The following is a 10,350-nucleotide window of genomic DNA, read 5'->3' as shown; positions in this document are numbered from 1 at the left end:
AACTATTTTGAACTCATCACTATTATGGCATCACCAACTAATTATGATTATAACAACACTCTATGACATTATAATTTGACATCATATTGCAATTGTGATATTACTGTACCATCATGCTTTCACAAACCTATTATGACCTCATCACATCTTAGAAAATGCACGGCCTTTGCGACATCAATCTCCTTCTCTGAACTTGTATCATTATGAACTTGTAGCAATTGAAATTTGAAATAAGGTGTGATATTACAAACTAGTTTGATATCACTTACACATTTTTATATCATTAACACTTTGACAAATGAAACCTGTTAGGAATCTTAGCACTTTTGACAAAAAACATGGCCTTTGTGTCATCACAGTTCATTTGTGTATGTCATTGTGACGTCATTCTCATATCCTCATTATAAACTAATAGCACTTAAGATCTGACATGCCATTGTGACATCATAAACCCTTTGTGACATCATCATACTGTCGTTATGATATCATCAGCTCATTTTGACATCACCAACCTACAGTGACATCATAGCATTATGAAATTGCATTGCAATTTTGCTGTCATAGCCACATTGTGAATGTATATCCTGTGATTTCATTCTATTTCAAATGTGGCATATCAGTTGATATCAGGAACACATCGTGACCTCATAACCATTGTAACATTATAAACCCTGTGGGACGTCATAACCATTGTGACACCATATTGTTGTTATCACAACTTTAGCTTATGGTGAAAACACAAAATGAGAATGACATTATAGCATTTGCCATTATGTCATTGTGACATCATAGTCACATTATTAATGCCAAATCTGTGATTTCATTGTGTTGAAATGTGGAATGTGGGTTGATATCAGAAACTCATTGTGATGTCATAACCATTGTCACATCAGAATCCCTTTGTGACATCAATTTGGCATTGTGACATCACAATAGTAATATGATGCTACTAAGGCACCATGATTTCACAATGGTCATGAACTCACAATGGGTTTCTGATATCAATCAACATGCCACACTAGAAATAGAAACAAATAACATAATAGGCAAACACAACATGTCTATGATATCAGAATGACAATGAGAAATGCTATGATGTCATTGTAGTTTTACATGTCAAAATGAGCTGATGTTGTCATAATGGCAACATGATGTCACAATTATGATGTCAGAAAGGAATTTTTTGTGTTTAAATGGTATGTCTGATGTCAGTTTTCATTAGTTCCCCATGAGGATATGGATACAAAAATATTCTGTGATGTCACAGAGGGCATGTGTGTTTTCAAAGGTGGTAAGAGGTCATAATAGGTTTCAAAGTGTACAATGTGATCCATAATGTCACAATGAAAATGAGATGTCCCATTGGGTTTTTGATGTCACAATGGTGATGAGGTCACAATGGTTTTGTGATGTCACAGTTTGTAATATCAGAATGATACATCCAATTTCAATTACTCATAATTCAATATGAGGATACCGGGTGATAGAAGAAGCTTCATAGTATGTGGTCATACTATGTGAAAACCCAATGGAACAGTGATTTCACAAAGACAATGTGATGTCTCAACATCATGTTATAATAATGTTTTGATGTCACAATTGATGACACCATACTGATGAGGAGGTTGCAATAGATTTGAGATGTCCCAAGGGGTTGTTGATGTCACAATGGCATGTGGGATCTCAATTGTCATTAACTCACCATGAGTATATGAGTTTGGGAAGGGATTCTGATGTCACCAAAATATATGTATTCAAGAAGGTGAAGAACTAACAGGTCTGAGGTGTCACAAAGTAACACAATGGTTATGATGTCCAGAGATGTGATATCATGATGTTACATTGGATTTTAGATATCTCATGTCATATTTGAAATATGAAGTCGAACACAGATTTTCAACTCACAAAGGGCCTAAGATATCACAATGGCATTTCACAAAAGTTATGAGGACAGGAGAGGTATTTGATGTCACATTGGATTAATGATATAACAAAGGCAAAGTGCTGTGACAAAGAGATTTTGATGTCACAAAGGTTATGAGTTCACAATGGTTTCCTGATATCAACCCACATGGCACATTTGAAATAGAATGAAATCAAAGAATAGGCATTCACAATGAGTCTATGATATTAAAGTGACAACGTGATGTCAAGGCAGCAATGTTTGATAGGATATGTACTCATTAATTTACTCATGTAACTGTAATCCCTCTGTACACTACACTTACAATAAAAAATGTACAGAAGAAAAAAAGAGAAAAACATGGTATGGTGTCATTGCGGTTTGGTGTTGTCACAATTAGATGATGGTGTCATGATGACAATGTGATTTCACAGTCATAATTATTGCACAAAGTATTTGTGACCCTACAATGCTATGTGTGATCACAATTTTCATTAGTTCACTATGAGGATATGGGTACACAAAGGGTCTGTGATGACACAGAGGTCATGTGTATTTTAAAGGTGCTAAGAGTTCACAATTGCTTTGTGATGTCACAATGTGATTGTGAAGGCACAACAGCAATGTGATATCACAATGGGTTTGTGATGTCACAGTAATGATGATGTCACAATGAGTTTGTGATGTCACTATGAGTTTGTATTATTTACAATGACATGTCCAATTTCAATTTCTACTACTTCAAAATGAGGATACAATTTCAAAGATAGAATCTGAAGCTCCAAAGACCATGAACTTTTAGTCATGCTGCCATTTGGATATTTTAGGCCTTTAGTAAGCTTATATTCTGTTTTCAAACTCATAATTCAGGTATGACATATAATATCAGAAATTGACTCTGACAATATGAACATTGGACATCACATTGATAGACATCAAGACCATGGTGTCACATTGTGAACTTACATATCTGTTAGGACTTCATCACATTTGTCTCAACACATGACTTTGGAGACAAGACAGTCCTTTTGTGAACTCATATCTTCATTGTGAATTAAAGACATTTGAGAATCGGCATGCCATTGTGACATTTCCAACCAATTGTGACAGCACAAACCTATTATAGTAGAAACACATTGTGATCTAATAGCCATTGTGGTATCACAATACCTTTGTGACCCCACATTTCCATAGTGATATCACTAACCCACTGTGAAATTCTAATCCTCTCATACCCAATCCAGGTATGAAATGTGATACCCGAATCCAGTGTGACATCTAGACAATGGTGACATCACACTGATAGATGTTATGAGCATTTTGTTACATTCTGACAACACACACCTGTTAGGACTTCATTATTTTTGAGACAACGCATGCCTTTGTGAGCCCATCTACTAATTGTGAGTTGACAATTGAGACCACATGTGTCATCTTGATGTCACCAACACATTGTGACATCTCACACTTCTTGTAAACTCATCACCAGTATGGCATCACCAATTGTGGTAACAAAACTTTATTCAGTCATCATATTGCAACATCCCATTGCCATAGTGATATCACTGTTCCAATGTTTTTTCAAAAACCTAATATGTCTTCATAGCATTTTAGAAAATTCATGGCCTTTTATATTTTCAGTCTCCTTCTGTGAGCTCATATCCTCATTGTGAAATAGTAGCAACTGAAATTGGACATGTGAGTATGAGATATGACTTCACAAAACATTGATTTCATCACCAATGTGACATCACAAACCCATTGTAAGCTTTCATTGCCATTTGATATCACTATCACATTGTGACATCCCAAACCTATTTGGACCTCTCAGCACATTTGAAAAAACACATGGCCTTTGTGACATCACAGTCCCTTTGTGTAACTATACCCTGATTATGAACTGACAATTGATATCAGACATGCCATTGTAACATCATGAACTCTTTGTGACATCACCAGTGTGACATAACATTCTCATTATGACAGGATCAACTACTTTTGACATCACAAAACTACGACAAGATAGCGTTATGAGATCACATTGTCATTGTGATGTTATAGACATATTGTGAATGCCTGTTTTTAATTTATTTTGTCGGTCTGGGCTTGGGTTCTGTCCCTGCTCTTCAGCTCAAGGCAAGCACTCTAACGCTTCATCCACAGCACCACTTCTGGTTTTCTAATGGTTTTTATTGGACATATTCTCATGGACTTTCCTGCCTGAGGTGGCTATGAAGTGCTATCCTTAAATCTCAGCCTCCTGAGTAGCTTGGATTACAGTCATGAGCCTGTGGCACCCGGATTTTTCATTCTTTTTCAAATTTGACATGTGCGTTGATATCAGAAACATAATGTGACCTCATAACCATTGTAACATCATAAATAAGCAGTGACATCAAATTGTCATTATGACACCTTCAGCTCATTGTGACATCACCAAACAACAATGGCATCATAGCATGATAAATCACAATGACATTGTTACATCATAGTCATAACAGTGTGAAGGCCTATTCTGTGAATTCATTCTATTTCAGAAACCCATTTTGACCATATAACCAATGTGATATCACAATCTTTTATGACATCATTAATCTGCTATGCCATCACAAAACAGTCTATATAAGTTTTGTGACATACTGCCATTGTCCTATGTTAAGCCCTTTGTGAGCTCATAATCTGTTTTCAATCTCATATTTCTGGTATGACATGTGATATTAGAAATCCCCTGTGATATCATACTTTCAGATATCATGAGTATTGTGTCACATTGTGACATCACAAACCTGTTAGAACGGCATCACATTTGTGACAACACATGCCTTTGGAGACATTACTGTCCCTTTTTGAAATCATATATTCATTGCCAATTAATGACAGTTGAGATCTGCCATGCCACTCTGACATCATGAACCCTTTGTGAGATCACATACTTATTGTGACTTCATCAAGAGAATGGCATCAACAACTAATTGTGGTATCAAAGCATTATTTTGACATGATATTGTGGTATTGCCATTGTGATATCACTGTCCATTGTGTTTTTACAAACCTATATGGCCACATCACATCTTAGAAAATTCCTGGCCTTTTGACTTCAAGCTCTTTCTGTGAACTCGTGTACTTATAACTTCTAAGGCCAAGAGACAAACCATCAAGTCACATTTAATATAATAAACCAATTTACACTAGAAAGGGGACTGTGATTATCTTATCCTGGACTGGATACCCAGTCCAAGAGCAGCCTTGACCACCAAACCTCAGACCTTCAATGGGCAGCCCCACCCTTTATTAATTGGTCTGGAAACCACCAGCCAAAAATTATGATGTCCAAAGCTCCAAACCTTAATGGGCAAGGCTTTTTACTTTTCCATTCCTCTCTCCTTCGCTACAGACTTGTCCTTTCTTCCTGGTCTTTCCTTATTTCCCTTCCACCACTTCCTTCATGCCTCTCCAGTCTCCACAGGCCTGCCCTGCTCTGCCCCAGTGACCATTTGCCAACCTTCTGCTCTCCCTCAATTTCCTCTCTTCTGAAGTTTTCCCCTTCCTGCTGTCTCACCACTTTCTTCCACCTGGGTAGCCCTCATTTTTATGTACCCTTCCAATGCTCTGAAAATGCAACATATATATAGGTTGTATCCCTCCTCACTCCAATGTGTCTTCTGCCTAAGAGTTTTCAACCGTCACTTCCCAAACTGCCCAATGTTCAATTATTTCTTGACAGCTCACCATGTGAGGCTTGACACCTCCACCTTTGGCGGTATTCCCCACTATCTCCGGTGGGCCAGGCCAAGAATTTACAATGATTATCAGCTCCCACAGATAATTCTGGCCTCACTGGTTATTAAAGTATCCTCATAGTGAATTTGAAGAAATTGAAATTGTATATGTCATTGTTATATTACTTGATGAGACATCACTAACCCATTGTGACCTCATCACAGTGGTGACATCACAAACTCATTGTGATATCACATTGCCATTGTGTCACCATGCTCACATTGTGACATCCCAATCCTATTATGACCTCAGAAGCTTTGAAAGAATGCATGGCCTTTGTGTCATCCCAGGACCTTTTTGTACCCAAATCCTCATTTTGAGCTAATGACAATTGAGATAAAACATGCCATTTTAGCATCTAAAAACCTTTGTGACATCATCACCAGTGTAACATCACATTGTCATTATGACAACATCAGCCCATCGTGACATCATAAAACAACAATGACATCATAGAATCATGACATCGCATGGTCATTGTGATGTCACAGATACAATAGAATGTCTATTCTGTGATTTCATTCTATTTCAAATGTGGCAGGTTTGTTGTTATCAGAAATAGATTGTGAACACATAACCATTATGACATCACAATACCTTGATGACACTACATTGTCATAATGATATCACTAACCCACTGCCTCTCCTATCCTCATATATGTTTTGACATGCTGCCAGTTTGATCTCTGGCCTCTCTAAGCTCATAAATTGTTTAACTCATAATACTTCAGGTATGACATGTGATATCAGGAATCCACTGTGACATCACAACCACTGTGACATCACACTGCCAGATGTCATGACCACTGAGTCACATTGTGACATCACAAACCTGTTAATACTCATTCTACTTGTGCCAACATATGCCTTTGGATACATTATCCCTTGTGAACTTATATATTTTGTTAATTAGAGACCTGGCATGAGATTGTGACATCAACACCCCATTGTGAAATCACAAATCTATGTGACCTCATCAGCTGTATGGCATTACCAACTATTTGTGACTTCAAAACAATACTATCTCATGTAATGGTAACATCACTTTGCCAATGGGATATCTCTGTCCCATTGCATTTTCACCAATCTATTATGTCCGCAAAATATTTTACAAAACCCATGGTCTTTCTGACTTCTAGCTCCTTATGTAAACTCGTATCTTCATTGTGATCTAGTAGAATGAAATTAGATATGTAATAGTGATATTACAAATTCATTGTGACATCACTATCCAAGTGTGACTTTATCACCACTGTAACATCACAAACCCATTGTGACATCACATTTCCACAGTGATATCACGATCACCTTGTGATATCCCAAATCTTTTGTGACCTCTTAGCACCTTTGAAAAAGGATAATTGACATCAGACATGCCATTGTACCATTACAAATGCTTTGTGACATCATCTCCAGAGTGAGATCACATTGTTGTTAGGATAACATCAGCCCATTGTGATATCCCAAAATAACAATGACATCATAGCATTATGATATCACATATTCATTGTGAGGTCCTAGAGACAATGTGATTGCCTATTCTGTGATTTCATTCTATCTCAAATGTGGCATATAGTTTGATTTCAGAAACCCATTGTGACCACATCACCATTGTGACATTACAATCCCTTTGTGACCTCATATTGACATTGTGATATCATTAATGCAATGTAACATCACAAATCTGTCTTGTCCTCATAAATTTTGTAACAAGCGACTACCTTGACCTGGGCTGGATGCCCAGAGCTAAATGCAGCCTCAAGCATGAACCCTCAGAACTCCACAGAGCAGCCCAGCCATTTGTTAATTGGTCTTCAAACAACCAACCCCAAAATTAATGATCTCCAAAGCTCCACATTTCAAAGGACAATGCTTTTTCTTATCTCTTCATCCTCCTTCACTACAGACCTGTCCTACATTTCAGGTGTTATTTTTTTTCCCTCCACCATTCCCTTCTTCTCTTAAGGCTGTTCTACTCTTGACATGCCTGCCCTGCCCTATCCAGGTGGCCAGGTGCCATCCTTCAGCTCCTGCTCTCCCTCAATTTCCTCTCCTCCCAGGTCTTTACCCTCTTGCAGTCTCATCCCTTCTTTACTTCCAGGCCTTTCCCCTTTTTCTGTACCCTTCTGTTGCTCTGAACATGCAACCTATATATAGGCTGTACCGTTCCCCCACTGCAATATGTTTCCTACATAACAGTTTTCAATCATCACTTCCCAAATGTCCATACCCCGTCACTTCTTGGCAGCTCACCATGTGGGGCTTGACATCCTATCTCCTTCAACAGCATGTCCTGCCCCTTTCAGCGGCATACACCCCTCTCTCTGGTGGTCCAGACCAAAAGGCCATGATGACTATCTGTTACCGTGGATTATACGGGCACTGATGGTTATTACAGTGTCCTCATGGTGAACTAGAGAAATTGAAATTGGACAAATTATTGTGATATTACAAACTCATGACATAACTAACCAATTGTGACCTCATCACCATTGTGACATCACAAACCCATTGTGACATCACATTGATATTTTTAACACCAGGATCACATTGTTACATCCCAAATCTATTATGACCTCTTATACATTTTGAAAAAATACATAGCTTTGTGACATCACATTCCCTTTGTGTACTCAAATCCCCACTGTGAAATATTGACAACTGAGAATCACACATGACATTTTAACATCAAAAACAGTTTATGAGTTTATCACAATTGTGACATCACATTGTCATTTTGACACCATCTGCTCATTGTAAAATCACAAATCTAAAATGATATGATAGATTTATAACTTCACATTGTCATGTGACATCATAGACACATTATGAATGCGTTTTCTGTTATTTCATTCTATTTAAAATGTGGTCTGTAAGTTTATATCATAAGCAAATCAAGAACTCCTAACCATTGTGACATCAAAATCCCTTTGTACATCACTTTTCCATTGTGATATCTCTAACACACTGTGACATCACAAACCCATCCTGTCATCATAACTTTTGTGACATGCTGCAATTCTAATACCTTTGGCTTTTTTTGTCCTCATAATCTGTTGTCAACCTCATTAGATTTCACATATGACACTTGATATCACAAATTCCCAGTGACATCATGACCATGGTAATATCATACTGCCAGATTTCATAACCATTGTGTCAAATTTTAACATCACAAACCTTTTAGTATTTCAGTATATTTGTGACAACACATGCTTTTGGAGAAACCACAGTCCCTTTGTGAACTCCTATACTTATTGTAAGTTAAAGACAATTGAGAACCATCATGTCATTGTGATATGCCCAACACATTGTGACATCACCAATCTTTTGTGACCTCATCATCAATTGTGACAACAACACAATATTTTTACATGATGTAGTGAGTTGACATTGCCATGTTGATATCTATCTCATTGTGTATTCACAAACCTAATATGACCTCATAACTTTAAAAAAATTCATGTCCATTAGGACTTCAAGATCCTTCTATGAACTTGTATGCACATTGTGAAATACTAGCAATTGAAATTGGACCTGTGTTTGAGATATTACAAAATCATTATGACATCAAAAACCCATGGTGACCTCATCACAAGTGTATCATAAAGCTATCATGACCCTTAAGTACCTTTGAAAACACACATGGCATTTGTGACATCACAGTCCCTTTGTATGCCCATATCCTCATTGTGAACACATGACAATGGAATTCATATATGCCATTGTAACATCACCATTTGTGACCCCATCACAAGTGAGACAACAAATATTCATTATGACACCATTATGTCCTTGCAACATCACCAATTTATAATGGCCTCATAGCATTATGACATTATATTATCATTGCGATGTTATAGACACATTGTAAATGCCTATTTTCTTAGTTCATTCTATTTCAAATGTGGCATGTGGGTTGATATGAGAAAACCATTAGGATCTCATAAATATATGGCATCACAATCACTTTGTGACATCACAGTGCCATAGTGATATCATTAACACACTGTGACATCACAAACCTTCCCTGTCCTCATAAGTCTTGTGACGTGCTGCAATTGTGATGGCTTAGGCCCTTTAAGAGCTCATAATCTGATATGTGATATCAGAAATCCACTGTGACATCATGACAATTGTGACATCATACTGACAGATATCATGCACATTGTGTCACACTGTGACATCATATTCATCACATTTGTGGCAACACATGCCTTTGAAGATACCACGGTCTGTTTGTGAACTCATATTCTCTGTGATTTCATGACAAATGAGATACTTTATGCCATTTGGATATCACCAACAAATTGTGACATCATAGACCTACTATGACCCCTTACCTGTATGGCATCACCAACTAATATTGACATCAAATCCTTTTGTGATGTCATGTGGCATGATGATCATGACATCTGTCAGTGTGATGTCAAATGGTCATAATGTTAGTGGATTTCTGGTATCTCATGTCATACATGAAATATGAGGTTGAAAAATTATGAGGGCAAAAAGGTCTAAGATATCACAATGTTAGCATGTCACAAAAGTTATGAGGACAGGAGAGTTTTGTGATGTCACATTGTGTTAGTGATATCACAATGGCACTGCAATATCACAAAGTGATTATGATGTCAAAATGATTGTGTAAGCACAAACGTGTTTCTGAT

Source organism: Dipodomys merriami, unplaced genomic scaffold (genome assembly GCF_024711535.1).
Source record: "Dipodomys merriami isolate MVZ:Mamm:240054 unplaced genomic scaffold, mDipMer1.0.p SCAF_1030, whole genome shotgun sequence".
Lineage (NCBI taxonomy): Eukaryota > Metazoa > Chordata > Mammalia > Rodentia > Heteromyidae > Dipodomys > Dipodomys merriami.
This window is presented reverse-complemented; position numbering follows the sequence as displayed.